The sequence below is a fragment of the Panthera pardus genome, unplaced genomic scaffold (genome assembly GCF_024362965.1).
Source record: "Panthera pardus isolate Hobbes unplaced genomic scaffold, ASM2436296v1 HiC_scaffold_3, whole genome shotgun sequence".
Taxonomy (NCBI): Eukaryota; Metazoa; Chordata; class Mammalia; order Carnivora; family Felidae; genus Panthera; species Panthera pardus.
Window position 1 is genome coordinate 52,645,386 of NW_026526876.1, and position 17,394 is coordinate 52,662,779.

At 46.9% G+C, this 17,394-nt stretch overlaps 1 pseudogene; it reads right to left on the reverse strand.

Moving 5' to 3' along the window:
• Window positions 1-598: 598 nt before the first annotated feature.
• LOC109251793 (THAP domain-containing protein 2-like) overlaps window positions 599-17,394 on the reverse strand; it is a 29,775-nt pseudogene continuing 12,979 nt past the window's right edge.

Sequence of the window (17,394 nt, forward strand, 5' to 3'; positions counted from 1 at the left end):
TGGCAGCTCGCCTTCTGAGCTGTCCTGGCTCTACGGCCCCACCCCATTTTTATATGGACTCTTTCTTTTTATACTATTATCGCCATTCCACTCAATTCTGATCCCATACCCAGCAGTTTCTCATCAGTATGAGCATTGGGGATCCCTGGCCAGTCAGTTTTGAACAGTCATAGAGTCTAGAATGCTCCATCCCTTCAGACCTTGTCACAGACCCCTTGCATTCGCCCACTAGTCGACTGGGCAGACCTTCTAGTTTCTTTTCTTTCTTTAACTCATATTTAATGTTAGTTAACTCCTACTTATCATAGAATGTACTCTCCCAACATTTGTACAAAAAAAATTTTAATGTAAATGAAACACGTTGTCATAGTCCTTTAAAAGCATTTTTTAATGTTTATTTATTTTTAAGAGAGAAAGAGAGAGAGAGAGAGAGAGAGAGAGAAACAGACAGACAGAATCTGAAGCAGACACCAGACTCTGAGCTGTCAGCACAGAGATTGACACGGGGCTCGAAGTCACTGACCTTGAGATCATGACCTGAGCCGAAGTCGGACGCTCAACCAACTGAGCCACACAGGTGCCCCTATGTAGGCTAATTTTAAATGAAGGTCCTCTTGGTCTGTTTTACAGAATTGGTAATGTTTGGTAATTATCTTATTGATCTTGTCCAGGAATCTCGAAATCTTCCAGAGGAAAACCACTTAAGGCAGTTGGTAAAATGCATTCTGCTATGTCCTGGGCTAATTCGTTCTTTGCTTCCAGAGTCTCCATCAAGCACGTGACTTTGATCCGTCTTCGTGTTGCTCTGCGTTCTTTTTGTAAGCAAGTTTTCGTCGTCTTTCTTAAGCTTGTTATTTCTTTTTCCAGTGTAATTATCCTTTTTTTTTTTTTTTTTTGCCTTCAAAAGATTTCTAAAAGCATAACTGCGTTCAAGTAGTACTTGCTGACTTCTAATGTTTGATCTTAAACAAGGAGGTCCTGTTGGAGCACAAGTGTTGTTTTCCTTCAAAAGACTCCTTGATTTGAGTTTCACAGACTTTCAGTGGGTACACCAATCAAAAACGGTTGGAACGGCATCCATTTTAAGTGGCCAAGTTTGTCCTGTTAAGTCTAAACAGGAGGCTTCAAAGTGCTTTGAACAAAGAAAGGTGTGTTTTCCTGGCACAAAATTGTTGCACCTAAGTGGGAGAACCCATTCTTTCCTTCTTTTAGGATCCAGGGGAAACTTGTGGAGGCTGATGTTAAGGTGCCTGTCATGGGGAGTAGCACAGCCGGCTGCTATACAATTGGCTGGCTTTCCTTTCCCCTCTGTTCCAAGGCACTGGCTGCCCCACTTCCTTTTGGCAAAGGCTGGGCAAGCGAGGCAGGGCAAGGGCCCACCGAGAGGAGTCGTGGGAGCCGGGTGGGAAGGACGTGAGTGTGTATTAGGGATGGTGGTGCCAACCTTCCCTGTCTCTTTATTAATATGGCAGACTTGAGCCAGCACAGCAGATAGTCCTGGAACTCCGGTGGGACACAAGTCACCTCCTCCCAGACCCTAAAAGGGAGTGGGATTACTGGACCTCTTTGGCAGCCATCCTTGCAGCAATTAAAAAGGTGTCTCTCCCCCTTCCTCCCCATCACTATGAAACTCTCCTGCCTCCATAGAACTTTCCAGTGAGTCTCAGTTGGCCATTTGCGTATTGTTCTTTTCTCAGGTCCAGCAAACACCTGACCACTCCTTCTGCTTCCTGCTACATAGATGCTGAGACCTTGCAGGGCTTAGGGTTGTTAATGATTTGTCCCCACCTGCTCGTGTGTTAGGCTTCTTGGGGGTACCTCATCACCTGCTTTGCTGTCAACGTCTGTAGCTTTGGAGGGTTTGGTCTCTAATGGCCCATCTTTCTGTGGGGGAATTGCTGAAATTCGAAAACCATGCTGCCTTCTTTTCTATGTACAGGTGTTTTTTGTTTGCTTTTATTTGAATTAACGGCCTACTATTTTCCATTAAAATCCATATTTGGGGTTTATCTTGAGAAATTCCTGTGCCTAGTTACACTGCACCTGCATTCCCATATGGAATGGGGAACAGCGGAACTAAGTAGCAGCATCCCCCATTAGGTGGGTGTGGGCTCTCCTGTTTGCTATGCCCCAGCACCCTCCATTGTTTCACTGACCAGGTGACCTATTTACACAATCTTCCTAGCTCTATATCCACAGAACATGCCTACACTGTGACTCCTGTTCTAGGGCCAATGACAGGAAGTAGGAAATACCCAGGACCCCCTTACCTTCTTACCCAGGGTTTTCCTTCCACGTGTGTTTCCTGGAATCCCCTCAGGCATTTGGGTTTCTCCCTTCCCAGGCCTCCCCTGTCCAGCTCCTGGTTCCAGGAAGAACACTTACAAATTCTAAGCTGCCTATGGACACAGCTCTTAAGAGAAGGCACTGAGTTCCATCTGAGAGTCAGAAAGGTTGATCACATGGAAGCCAATTTCAACAAGATGTAGGCAGGAGACAGGAGGAAAACACAGGCCAGTAGCCAGGGGTTTGGTGTATCAGGCAACAGAGGACAAAGCAGATCAAAGTGCTGGTTCTGCAGGTGGGGCTGAAACAAACATTTGGCCGGGGCAGTGAAGGGGAGGGTCATCCATGGTTGATGAAAAGCAAGAGTAGGATCTGGGAATGTAGCAGGGTGGGGTGATGGGAAATGGTGAATTCTGCCTGCTGGATGCCTTCTATATACAGCCTGGTACTCAGCCTAAAGAAGTGCTGCTTGCCAGCTGCCTTTGGGCTGCCCCCCTAAGCTGTAGGTGCCAGGAAAGCATTTAGACCTGCAAGGAGATGCTTGCAATTCCCTGAAGAGCCTCAAGCTCCCACACCTGTACGTTGTACCTGCCATTCCTCTTGTACTGACTTCCCACCATCTTTACCCAGGCAATAAAACACCTAAGATCTGACCTCCTCCAGAGACTTCTTGGGCCAAGTGAATTGCCTCCTCTGGGCTTCCACAGGTCCCTGAGAGTGGTACTCATCACATTCTATTATCTCTTCCCTTATTTGTTTCTGCCAAGCTAAGATCTCCTTAAAAAGAAGAAAAGGATCTTACTACGTTCTGTATCTCCTACACCTACCATGCTCCAGGTGCTCAAAAAATCTATCAGTACTTCTGAGCATCTGAGGTATCACAGGGATGCAGCTGGTACCAGTGCCCATTCTTAGGAGAATCACAGGAGAGTAACCCAGTCACCCCTGGTGTGCAGTGTTGAGATAGCTGGGTGAGCTCACAGCATCTGACTGTCTCATCAGCATCTTTCATCTCCTAGGGCTCCCTTTACAATCATTTTAATTACTTTATTGCAAGTTTCATCAGGCAAGTAACACGAAGGAGAGCAAAGAGACCATCGGGCCCCCTGACTTATTATTCAGAGACGGGAACAATGTCCCGTTAACCATGGAAACTTGAAGATGCACAAAGGTTTTCAGAGTCAGCTGTCATCATTGCTCATAAAGTTTTCAAAGAGCATATTCAGAGGCAGGAACAGGGTCTGGGCAGAAAACACAATGGCAGGTGGGAGGAATCAGGAGAGCTGTCCATCACTGGAACACTGAGCATCCTGTACACCTTCATCCTGAAGGTGTAGGACTGCATAGAGGGTTTATGGGTCAAAGCTGTGGTCTGTAGAAGGTGGATTTATCTGCCTGGTGCTGGACTTCTCTTCTCCCTTCAGCTAAATCCACTAATTTCCTTTCTATAAGCCTGTATCCTCAGGGAAATTTAGGTATCCTCTGGTCAGAAGCCGTGGACACTAAGGCAACCTGACCGTAAGTGCACAATGACCCAGGGCTGTAATCCACAAACTGGGCTTTTTCCTTCTCCCAGGATAGAACGCTCAACATAAACTGAGTTCTAGCTCTGGAAATTGAGGCAATACCATGCTTAAGCTTTCTTGGTTGACCTACCCACTACACTCATCAGTGGTTCTCAATCTTGGTTGTACATTAGAGTCATCTGAGGGCTTTTAGACACACCAATGCCTGGAATTTACCCTAGATCAAAAGAATCAGAATCTCTGGGGTTGGGGCTTGAGCATCAATATTTTTTAAAGCTCCCTAAGAACACCGATTGCCTAATGCTACACAGCAGATCACTTTATGACTTAAAGCAATAGATAGGCATCCTCTTATACCTTCTGTGTGTCAGGAATCTAGGAGTGGCTTAGTGGTTCTGGCTTAGGGTCCTTCATGAGGTTATAGTCAAGATATTAGATGGGGCTGGAGGGCCTGATTCCAAGATGGCTCTTCTACATGGCTATTGACTGGAGGCCTCAGTAACCTGCCACATGGATCTCTCTATAGGGTTGTTTGGTCATCCTTACCACAGGCAGCTGGCTTTCCCCAGAGCAAGGGATGTAAGAAGGTGGGAGCAAGACAGAAGCCACCATGTCTTTTGTCTTGGCCTGGCCTTGGAATTCACACTCCATTGTATCCACATACCCTCTTGGGTTACATTGAACAGGATAGTCCTATTTGTTGTGGGAGGGTCTACCTAGGGACATGTATACCAGGAGAGTAAGGCTTTTGCGGGGGGGGTGCGTTTTGGAAGCTGGCTATCATAGCAGGTGTCTCTAAAGTACAGCCAAGGTTGAGAATCATTGCTTCTGGTCCCACTGGGGCTGAGGCCCTGCCTCTGTCTTTCTTAGCTCAAAGCAAACACAAGAGACTTATTAGTGCTTATTCTCTTCACACAACAGCCAGAGTGGTTTTGGTCTTTTTAACTATAATGAATATTTTTGTACATAATTCTTTGTTCTGCTAGTAGATTATTCCCATGGGGGTAAATGCTATAACATGAAAATACTTGTTCAAATCTCTTTTTCCCCTGCAGGGAGGTCCAAGTATTTTGTGGTTTTGTTGGTTTTTTTCCATCTCTGATTGTTTATTTTATTTTTAGCATGTGAATCTAATCATCACACTCCTGTTCAGATTTGAGCAGTGACCTCCCAACAATCATGGGGTGAAGTCCGCAATCTTTCTCATGGTTGAAGGGCTCCTGTGTGATCGGCCTGTCTCTTGCCCTCCACCCCCAGCCTCATGTCATTCTGCTTTGCCCCTTGCTCACTGCAATCGGGCCACACAGGTTTAACTTCAGCTCCTAAAACATATTACTATGTTCTGCTCCTCAGGGCCTTTGCACAAGCTCTTCCTCCAAGTCTGACTCGGATAACTTGTACTTACCCTTCAGGTATCAGTTCCTAGGCCAACCCAGTGGGTTCTCCCATGGGACCCACACTACCTTTGCCTCAGAGAATTTATTGTGATGCATTATAATGCACTTATTTGTGTGACTACTTGTTTATTTCCACTAAACTGGGAGTGCCATGGGGGCAGAGATCATTTACTTTTCTCTGCTGTCTGCTCCCCAGTACCTAACACTGCACTTCGCATACAGTAGGTGCTCCCAAGGTGCTTGCTGAATGAATGTTTGTAAGTATAAAAGTCAAGGCCCAGAAACATTTAGAGACATGCCCAAGTCCACCCGGGATACCTGCCTGGGCTTGATGGCAGATATGCTAAATTCAGAATCCCTGCTTCGTATCTAGTGTCACTAGAATCCTCCACCCATGTCCCTTGAATCCCATCCCGTGGAGAATTATCTACACCACCTGCTCTAAAGCTGGAATCAAGGGCTCCCCGTCAATGGAAGAGCCAGGCTTCTGTGGCCATCAAGGGATGACTTCTCCACCCAAAAGTGACAGCTGTCTTTGGCTGGGCTCTTGTCTTGTGCTGGGGAGGGCTCTCATCAAGGTAACCCTGAGTCTCTCCGCCTCAGCTTTTCTCATTTTGAGCATCCATTCCTCTTGAAACAGCCCTGGGAGTTTCCATTTGGCCTTTGGGGATGCTGCCAGGCCTGTCCACATAGGTGAAGGGCACTGGCTACCATTATTTAATGATTCCCCCAAATCAACTGTTTGTTCCTGTGACCTGTGTTCCTATCACTCTCAGAGAATGTCTGGCAGAAGCGAGGGACAGCTCAATAATAGCCTTGAGAAGCCTTCACTGCCCCTCGGCCCTAGGCCAGCCTGTCTATGCTGGTGGCAGGTTGCAGGATAGTGGGGACAGATGAAGAAAAGTGAAGTCAGAGCCCTTATCCCTGACTAGCTCCCTCCAGCTCCCAAGTCCCTGTGCTACACCCTCTTACCCCCAAAACCACCATTGTGGTGCCATACCTGACCCTGTCTCCTAGGGGCAGGCTAGGGCCTAAGTCCTCTACCCACCAGAATATGCCCATCCTGGGAGTCATTCCATACCGTTTCTGCTGGTTGCAGAACCCAAATTCAGATCTCTGTGAATGCCCAGACAGAGGTTAATGGCAGACCTGTACATGACAGATCCACCAAAGAAACAGACAAATTTCCACTTGCATCTAATGGCACCTAAGCTCAGGCAAAAGTACCAACCACCCCCGTGGCATATACATGCGTATACACATGCACACATGTACTCACAGACTCAGGCTCACTCAGCCTGGGCTGCCTTAGCCCTGGCCACCTCTCCCTCACCCATGGCATTGCCAGATTAGTCCCAGGCACCTCACCAGGACACCATGAAGCTCAGGTTCCAATCCGGTGGTTCCCAGATGCACTGACCATGGGTCTATCTCTTCCTTGATAGGCTACTCATGATTCTTCCTCATCTCTTCTGTCTGATGAGCCTACCTGCCATTCATCTCTCAATGTCCAAATCCCACTCATCCTTCAAGGCACAAATTCAGCCTCCTCCATGAAGTCCCCCATTCCTGTAGCTGGAAGTCATACCTCCCTCTCTTCCGACTACCCATAGCATTTTAGCTCCACCTCCTCTATGACTCTTGAAACCAACTTTCTGCTTCCTAATCATGTTGTTTTTATGCACCTTTTAGCAACGCCTTTCCCTCAACTGTTTTATACATTTTAACTTGTTTCTACCTGCCTGCCTGTGCTCTCCAGAGACAATGTGTCATGATGGAAAGGTTGTTGGCTCTGGTGAGTGACAGAATGGAGTTGCTACCCTCCTTCCCCCTTCCCTCCCTTCCTTTCCTCCTTTTGTAAATATTTCTCCAGTTCTATCTGTGCCAGGTACCTTTGCAGCAGCACCACAGCAAGACAATACACAAAAGATATTGTCTGCAGCCTAATGGAGTTCTAGTCCCCAGCCCTTTCATTACTGGCTATGTGACCCGGGCAAGTTGTTTAATCTCAACAAGCCTCAGTTTCTTCATCTACAATATCAGTCTTTATAATAGTTATCTTCTGGGTGGAGTAATAATTAAATGGAGTAATATACATAAAATACCTAGCACTTAATGCATACTCCACAAGTATGTATATATTCCTCTTTGTTAGAGAGAACTCTCAAACGTCATAGAGATTCAAGAGTATGTGTTGAAAGAGAGGAAGGAGGGACCAAAAAAAGGGAGGGGAAGAGGGAAGTGATCACGAAAGTTCATCTGAGAACTGTCTCTGAATTGCCAGCACCCACCCTGCCCTCTACTTTCCCACCTGGATTGTAAAAGGGGATACTGATTGCAGCCTGGGAGAGACAGCTCTTCACAAGGACCCCGGTTTGCCCAGTCCTTTTCAGGTTATCCCTTATGCACATGCAGTCACGGAGCCAGGGCTAAGAGCCCTTCCATGGACTAATCACATATTAAAAATAAATAAATCCCTTCAGTGGTTTTCAGGGTGCCTAAAAGCTGTTGCCCCCCAGGCTCCCCACTGAACTTCTGCCTTCGTATTTATAACCCACTAGCTTCTCTCCTTCCTGGCTTCCCAGACAGTGGTGCAGACAAAAGGACCGTTTATAACAGCTTTTCTGACAGCTGGACATTATTTAATTAAAACTTCTGGCACCCACATAGTGTGCTGGAGGCTATTTAAAGTTCTCGGTGGCAGGAGGAGAAATGGGGAAACTTACAACCCTTGGGGGGCGGGGCTGAAGGGATCTCGGGTGGGCAGCAGCCAGAACAGACTCTCAGGTCCCTTACAGCACAGTGGCATCTCTCAGAGCCCTGACTTTGACATTGGAGTCTGTGGGAAAAGGCAGGCATGATATCAGCCCCCAAGGCATCTTGCTTGGGGTGGGGAGGGTGGATGTTTGGAGAACCAGCAGCACCAAACTGAGCGGAGTGTTAAGTTTTCTGGATCAGCTACTCCTATTTTTCAGAGCAAGAAACTGAGACACGGAGAGGAAAAAGGAACTTGTTCAAAGCCACATAGTAACTGGTGCAATTCTGGGGATATCATTTGAGTATCCCTGGGCCTCATTGCTGCCCTTAGGTATGAGTAACACCCGTCTTGCTTACTTTTCCACACAGCAGGCACATGGTCTTGAAGGGCTGAACTGCTGCACGTGTTATTCTAGGCGTAAGCAGAAATGCAACCGTGGATGCCAACGTTTGATCATCTGGTCAACCCCAGCAGAGGCAGTGGGTTTCCACTTAGCTGCTGTAGCTACAGTGTGCTGGACTGCAAATAGCTACAACTGGGATAAGGAGACAGATCTCCCCCATAATAGGGCAAGAGCTAAGAAAGTCTACCCTAAGGTGCTGTACCCTGGAGGAGGAGTATAAGGCCAAGTGTGGACACAAATTGTGATAACAGTGATCATGAGAATAGCCCCACTGATCGAAGGTTACCATCACCATCATTGCAATTACTATTAGCATATTTCCCCATCAACATTTCTATAAAATATATGATTTACAGGATTTTACAGATGAAAAAATGGAAGCTCAGAAAATTAGCTACATGATAAAGTTCCCCAACCACCAGTAAGACCAGGATTCAAACCCTGCTCTGTCTGATATAAGAGTGTATCATCTTTCTACCATATTGGTAGTTCTCAACAAGAGCCACACACTAGAAACTGACTCTTTACAACAGGCAAGGGCTTATGCCTTACTGTAGGTTAACGAAGCCTTGAGAATCTCTCAAATTCTAGACCTGGAATCAGTATTTTTGAAGGGAGTCGAAGGTGTAGCCACGGTTGAGAGCACCCTGTGAGACAGAAGCACCCTGAGAGCTCCTGCCAGTGTGATATCAGAAGTGTGACCCACTCCCACTGCCACATTCTTGGTTCTGCTAAAGTCCCAGACTACCATGGTGGGTCACTGCTTACGGACCAAGGCTAAGCACCACTCTGATGACCTCGGTTGACCCCAGTCCTTACTGTGGCTCCCCTGGTCGCTCTGATGGAGTCACCATTCTGTTTGTAATATCAGTTCCTGCCCCTGTCCCAAGAGATCATCACCCAGACCTACCAACTCTGACCACTCTGCTAATCTCAACAGCCCCCAGCAGCAGGCTGATACTACCCACTAGGATAAGTTCCTCAGGAAGCACACTCCAGGTTGGAGGTGGGCATGCAAGAAGTTTAATGGGGCATGCTCTGGAGAGCAGCATCCACGGAAGGCGAAGGAAGGTGGGTGGAGTGAATCCCTCAGTGCTGAAAGAGGATCTGGGGACATGCCACAACATCCACTCTGGCTCTTAGCAGTGGCATGGGGTTTCATGGGAGCTGAGGAAGGATCTTCCCCTCCAGAGAGAATGACGTTATTGGAGCCCAGCATGGAGCTGCCTTGAACAAGGCTTTCATTAACCTTGCTCTACAGTATCTTTACAACCCTCTTGCCCACCCCTCTGGGAGCTTCACTTAATTTCCCCTTAGGGGCTAAAAACAATTGGAGGGACTGGGTAGATTAGCACTCCCATCTGGTTTTCAGCAAAAGTCTTTGCATCTGGTTGGCCCACTGGACTCTGTCTCCATTGGTGGCGCTCTAGGGCGGGTTACAGGACGAGCTTTATTCCCCTTCTCTCTTCTTGGCTTTATCAGCATTTGGGAGTCAGTCACCAGCTCCAACAGTTGTCATTGTTTCAACCTCAGGAGCCAAGACAGGAGTTCCCTGCCCTCCTGAGCTCACAGTGAAGTAGGAGAGATAAACACAGAAACTTGAATGCAATGCATTAAAATGGCATTCACACAGAATGGATGCCAGACAGGGAAGGGAGTGATTGTCTCTCTCTGGAGGCAGGGCTGCCACGTAAAAAAGAATTAAGGAAGACACTGGAATGCTGGCACAAGATTTCAAAGAAGGAGTAGATGTCTGCCCAGCAAATGTGATGGGGAGAACATTCCAGGAGGGGTTCTGTGCAAAGGCTGAGGACCAAACTGCAGCACATTAGCTAGCAGTAGGTGCTCCTGGAGCACCGCCTGGGCAATTCAGGGGGGTAGACTGGGGGACTCAGGAGAGGAGACTGAAAAGATAAGCAAGGGAATAAAATGGATCTCCCTATACCCATGCAAAGGAATTTGGACCTCACCTTGAAAGTAATGAGTCCCCACTGAAGAGCTTTCAGGACGGGCTGTCCTGTCGTTTTAAAGTATGACATGATCAAGAGGAACCTCCGTCTTGTTTTTCCCTAATATATCTTCTCCTCCCTGGACCTGCCATAAACTCAAAAACAAACCTCACTTTTGCCTCCTATTGCTTCTGATTTCTGTCTGTCCAGAATGGGTGTAAGTAACTAAACCCAGCAGGCTCTACCAGCTCTTCCCCCCACTTCTTACATTATGGTTGTTGGGACTTCTTCGCTGAGTGACTGATTCACAGGCTCAGAGACTGGCACACTGGAAGGCTCCTGGGAAACCATCTCCTAACCCCCACTTCCTGACCCCTCTTAAAGGAGGAAGACTCTGACCCCTGCAGAGGGGAAATAACTTGCCCACATGCACATAGATCCTAAGGCCATGGATGGGACTTGCCCACTTTTTCTTTTCCGTACACCAGGTCAGCATATTACGTTCCTGTCCCAGGAAGAAAAGTCAGTCCCGAACAAAACTGTTCCATTGGGGATTTTGTCTTCCAAGCCTTCCCCCCAAAATCTCTTCTGGCTCTGACCCTTCTTCCCAGCAATAGTCTTTGCATATAACCCCCAGCACACAGACCCCTCCTGTTGACCAAAACACATGCCAGAACACTACCCACTTCTGATCTCTAGGAGAAATTTCTCTGCCTTTCGTTATACACTCTTGTTCCCTCAAAACAGCACAGTTCCACGCTCCATCTATTGTATTAGTGATTCCCAAGGAGAAGTAGAAATTTCACTAAACTAAAAGGTAGAAGATAATGTCCCAACTCTGCTACCTCCCCTGACATTGTGCAAACACCTTCATTTTCCCATGTGTGGCTAAGGTTCATTTAAAATTTTTCTCCAGCAATGCCTGCAAACTTATTTAAAAGGGCGGGAAGTGCCCGGGTGGCTCAGTCAGTTAAGGGTCCGACTCTTGATTTTGGCTCAGGTCATAATCGCACCATTTGTGGGTTTGAGCCCCATGTGGGACACTGACAAGATGGAGTCTGCTTGGGATTCTCTCTCTCTCCCTCCCTCTCTCTCTGCCCCTCCACCCCCCTCTCTCAAAATAAATGAATAAACTTAAAAAAAATTCCTCAGGGGCTCAGGTGGCTCAGTCAGTTAAGCCTCCAACTCTTGATTTTGGCTCAAATCATAATCTCTCCGTTTGTGGGATCAAGCCCCGAGTGGGACTCTGGAGGCTGCTTGGGATTCCCGCTCTCCCTCTCTCTCTGCCCCTCCCCCACTTGTGCACACATGTACACATGCTGTCTCTCTTTCTCTCTCAAAATAAACTTTAAAAATGTATACATAGATAGATAAATAAATAAATAAATAAAATAATTTCTTCGATGTCCTTTTTAGCTCTGATATACTTTTTGTGAGACAGAGAGAGATCGAGTATGGGTGGGGGAGGGGCAGAGAGAGACAGAGAGAGAATCCAAAGCAGGCCCCGGACTCTGAGCTGTCAGTACAGAGCCCCACACGGGGCTCACACCCACGGACTATGAGATCATGACCCCAGCCGAAGTCAGACGCTTAACAGGCTGAGCCACCCAGGTGCCCCTGATACTGTGGGATCCTAACGTCTCCAGTGACTTGTTGGCGCGAGCTCTGTCAAACTTAAAAAGAATGGATTATGTGTGTCTCTTCCTAACTTCCATATTGTATGGGTAGCTTGAAGGCAGCCATGGTGGGAAGAGTTACACCACGGAAATTGGCGAATGCTACAAATCCAGTCATTTTGGTGGGGAGGGGTAGGAGCTGGTTTATTGGTATTCCCACTAAATCTATTCTCTTATACCTCAATCAAAAGCAAGTGTCTGCATTCTCACAAAGACTCCTGAAAACAAATGATACCATAACCCCAAAGAAAGGATGTCTGATGGTAAAGCAAACAGACAAGCAGGCACAACATGGTCGTCCGTTTCCTGTTCTGTATCTTTTGCTCCTGCTGCTCTCTCGGCCGTGTCCCGTTCGTCCATCTTCAGGTCTCAAAATTTTACTACCAATACCTTACACACCAGCTCTACACAATCTTCTCCAGCTCCCTGGAGAAGATTAAATTTTCCCTCTGACTTGTACCATAAGTACGTCAACACATTTTGCTTCCCACCTGGACAGTACGTTCTCCGAAAGCATCGTTTCCACTTCCTCCCTGAATTGGGCTAGCGCAGTGTGCTGCAAACAATGTGTGTTCAATAAATATCTGGGGCAATGAGAGGCTCAGCATTTGGCAGATGTGCAGAAGGCATATGCTTCCTTTTTATTATACACTCTTTTTGTTGAGAATAGAGTACAAGCTTATGATAATGAATTTAAATGAATGCAAAATTGTATACAAAGAAAACCAAGCCTCCTTCCTTCTCCATTCTTTATTCCCTCACCACAATTCCCAACCCAAAGTAAAGCAGTATTACCATTCTTTTTTTTTTTTACAATTCTTTTTTTTTAATGTTTGTTTTTGAGAGAGTGAGACAGAGACAGAGCATGAGTGGGAGAGGGGAAGAGAGAGGGAGACACAGAATCTGAAGCAGCCTCCAGGCTGTGAGCTGTCAGCACAGAGCCCGACCCAGGGCTCGAACTCACAAACCATGAGATCGTGATCTGAGCCAAAGTCAGATGCTTAACCGACTGAGCCACCCAGGTGCCCCTCAGTATTACCATTCTTATATATACCCTTCCAGAAATAGTTTAAACATATACAAGCATATATGTCTGTGAATAGACCTTTGTAGTTTGCACAAATGGAAGCACACTGTTCTGTAAGGTTTCTTTCTTAATATGTCCCAAAGATAGTTTCATATCACCACAATTAGATCAGCTTCATTCTTTTTCAAGGCTCTGTGATAGTCTTTCATAAAGACAGATTATGTTGTGTAACTAGTCCCCCATTGATGTATAGGTAAGTTCCTTCTTTTCTTGCATATTGCCAAGAATTAATGTCCATGTTCATGTATCTTTACTTACCTGTACCAGTATATCTGTAGGAAAAAAAAACTAAAAATGGAATTTATGGATCAAAAAGTAGACATGTCTTTAATTTTGATAGATGTTGCTACATTTTCTTCCAATAAAGAATGTAGAGACTTGGATGCCATTATTTCTCTAGTGGTCTTCATCTGCTTTTTCATTCTTACTCATTGCTCACTTCCACCTTTTCTGGCATTAGAAACTGCTGTCATTATTTTAACGATCGTTCCACCAAGCACCCGAAGGAGACCGAGCCAACCACCTTTTGTGGTGCCATAGCATGAGGTTGGACAAATCATTCGTCCCTCAGATGAACAAAACCCCAGCCTCAGTGGACGTACTTCTTGACATTACTTCTTTTGAGCACACCCAGTTCAATCTCTCTGAGCTGCTTTTCATCATTACCCATAGACCAAGAGCCAAGATAGGGAGGAGACCCAGTACACATTTATCACCCATCTTTGCCCTTCCCCTGCAGGGCAAGGAGGAGAGAGACCGACAGATACAGCAATGCTACCCCATCCCCCTCTGGCAGGCAAGGCATAAGTGCCTCATGGCCATCTTTTTTACATTTTTATTTTCTAAGGTAGATATTCAGTTTAGGTCTGGATGTCACAGACCTTTCTGTATAAGAAAACCAAAGATTAACCTGAAGTTTGGTACTATCCATATGGTGTGAAGCCAGAGGCTTGGGAATTCCTGAGTTGTACCCTCCTGAGAGTCCCTCAACTAGGGAGTTACTGCAAAACAAGAATAACAAGATAAGCAAGGAAGCTGAGCAAGTCTGTAATTCCCTTGGCATAGGAGGGAATCCCTTGACATAGGATTTCTCGTTAGTCAAATGGTCCCCACAATACACACACACACACACACACACACACACACAGACATGCCAGTAACTTCTGATTCTAAGAGGGTGGAGTCAACAAAGTAGGCCTGACCTGGTTGTAAGCACAGAAGAGGCAGAACAGAGAAAGTATGGTTGAGTCTATCCTGAGTAGTCCAGCCCTGCCTGGCCTCCTTACTTCCTGGGGACCAGGCTGCAAAGGGGAGATGACACTTGCATTTATGGTATGAACTCTTCACCCACAGTGGCCTTACCCACAAGTCAAACAGGGCCCAATGAGCATCCTGAATCCTGAACTGCCAACCCTCTCTTCTTGGGGGTGAGTTAGGAAGGAAATGAGCAGAGGGGTGGAAATGTTGGAATAACCAGCCATGCGCGGGCTCCCTCCTCAAATGCCAGCATGGTAAAGGGATTTGAAAGTGTGTCCTTTGAGGTACCTGTCCTCAGTCTCACTAGACTTATTTCTCTGTGTATCCCCAGCACCCAGCATGAAAGAGCCCTCTGAGGAGACAGCCTGGAGGAAAGAAGTCTCAAAGAGAATGTGGTTACTTTCTTTCTGCTGAAGGCTGTTAAAAAAATTCAACCAGTAAATCTGAAGATCTAATTGACTTTGTTAAGTGATTCATGAATCAGATAGCATCCTACCTAGGAAGCAAAGGAGCGCTTCAGAGCTTCGCAAAATGGAAGGTTTTTATAAGAAGGGGGATGGGCAAGGAGCTATTAACAAAAGAAAAGAAAAGGTTGTTTAGGGCAAGGTCACCTTCCCTTACTGGGAAAGGCAGTGGGGGTCTTACCTTGCTGATTACCTCATCTTCCTTTGGGTGGGGGGAAATGGAGAAAGCCCGTGTCTGATTACCTCATTCATACTGATGAGAAAATTCAGATTGGCTGGCTGAAAACTCCCCTCCTAGAGTAGTTACAACTGCAGTTAAGTCTTGGTTTGCTGTCCTGGGGGCAAGTGACTCCACCTTGACCTGTGGTTTTCTTTTTACCAGAGCCATTAAGGAGAGGGAGTGGATGTGGTCTGTGTGCTTCCTAAACTAATCTTGATCCAGTGGGTAGAACTTGCAGAGAGAGACAGATGTCAATTCAGCATTAAAAAAAAAAAAATGCTTTCAACAGACAGATTATTCCAAACAGGGCATCATCTGCTTTGAGAAGTCGTGATTTCGCCATAGCCGTTAAGCATTCCAATATAAGGAGAAATGTTCTAGCGGGGATTCAAGGATTAGAGGTTTGGACTGGGTTTAGGATTTCACAACTCCTGGGAATTCAAGATTCCATGAAGTGTCCCTCCTGCCTAAGAAAATGGTGCTTTATTTCCCTCAAACACCCTGTTCCTTTGGCTCCCTGCTCTAGCCCAAGTGTGTTGTAGGACTATCTGAGGCAGCCACAGGAAATGCATACCTCCATAGAGATCTATCTCCATCCAATGAATACCCAGTCTCCAGAGGACTGGAATCTTCTTGTTTTCCATTCGTTCCTCCCTTTGGCAAAGCGAGGACCCGGGTTGAGCCATTAAGCTGCCTCCTCGTTTCGGAGCTCGTTCGCTGTCTAGCACAGGCAGGGAGGCCGCTGTGGCATATTGGTTAGCTCCCAAATAAATATTTTATTTCTGGCCTCAGCAGCGGTGGAGAAATGGGCCTTTCAGAGATGAGCGGGCGATGGGGCTTCCTATTGGCCACACCATCTATTTAGAAGAGAAGGGGGACCTGTCATTCACTCGGGTCATCAATCTTGAAGCCTGAAACCACTCCAAACCCAGGTCCCCTAGAGTCAGAATTTGACAAATGGCAAAATAAACTCAGCATGTGCAGATGAATGAGGGGGGCCCCCAGCTATTAAAAAGCCATCGCCATCTTCCTGCAACTGCACAGCTGCGCCGTCTTCAGCTGCCTGTGTGGGCAGGGCACCCGAGGGGGGCGCACAGACGGGCACCTGCAGTAATGAGCAGCTCGTCCCAGGCACCGAAGGCTGGCTGGCTTCCCAGCCCCCATCACCCCTGTGGGAGGCTGTCCTCCAGGAGTCACGAGACCCTCAAAATTAAAACAGAATAATCACACAGCAAAGATGAAGGCCCCTGGGAGAAGACAGAGATTGGTGATGCCAAGATCTAGTTATTCACTGGCAAGGACCCCGGAGTGCAAATGGAAAACAGAGTAAGTGAGAATGTCGACTGGTATGACAAATGGTCCAAGCTTGGTCCATTTGTGCAGTGAGGGGAGGACAATGAAGAAATTAATGAATTGTGCGTCTGTTAAGACTTCCAAGTCCTGCCTTGATTTTGGCCTCAGAAAATGGGTTTGTTGAGTCACCTCCAGAGCAATGACATCTCAAAACGCATGCGTGAGTCAGAGCAGGGGGCTGTGTTCCGCGGACTCTCAGCTGCTAGCAGCAAGTGCAAAGCAGAAGGCGTCGTGTCCAGGGACAAACGGTGTTGCTCCCTGCCATACACACTAAGTAGAGGCGGACTCACGTCACTATGGAAATGATTTTCCTTATGGAATTGATATGCCCCGACTCGAGAGACCCCCCAAAAACAAACCACCAGAGTCCAGAGTCAAAGCCAAGCAGCAAGGGTCGTTTATTGCAGGTTCGAACCCGGTCCTCCGCGCACTCGTTTCCGGTGACGCTAAGAGGCCCTGAGTAAGGATCTTACAGCTTCTTTTATAGACAGGCACAAACAAGTTAGGGATTTTTTTTAGAGGTTACAGAGCTGTTGTTGGTTGACATTTAAATTTTTTTTTTAATTTTTTTTTAACGTTTATTTATTTTTGAGACAGAGAGAGACAGCATGAATGGGGGAGGGCAGAGAGAGAGGGAGACACAGAATCGGAAGCAGGCTCCAGGCTCTGAGCCATCAGCCCAGAGCCCGACGTGGGGCTCGAACTCACGGACCCTGAGATCATGACCTGAGTTGAAGTCGGACGCTCAACCGACTGAGCCACCCAGGCGCCCCAGTTGACATTTAAATTTGAACACTCAGCAGAACTTGATTGGTTCCCGCGTTTATTTCAAACCACTCAGCAGAACTTGATTGGTTCCCGCCTTTATGTCAGACTACAACCAGGCACGCCCTGGCTGGTTTCGGGAAGGTGGGGGGGGGGGGGGAGGTCTTTTCTTTGCAGTTGTGAGTACACCTGGTAATTTTTCTCTTAGTCTCTCAGAATGCACCTCACCCCACAGGACCCACACAAGTTCCTT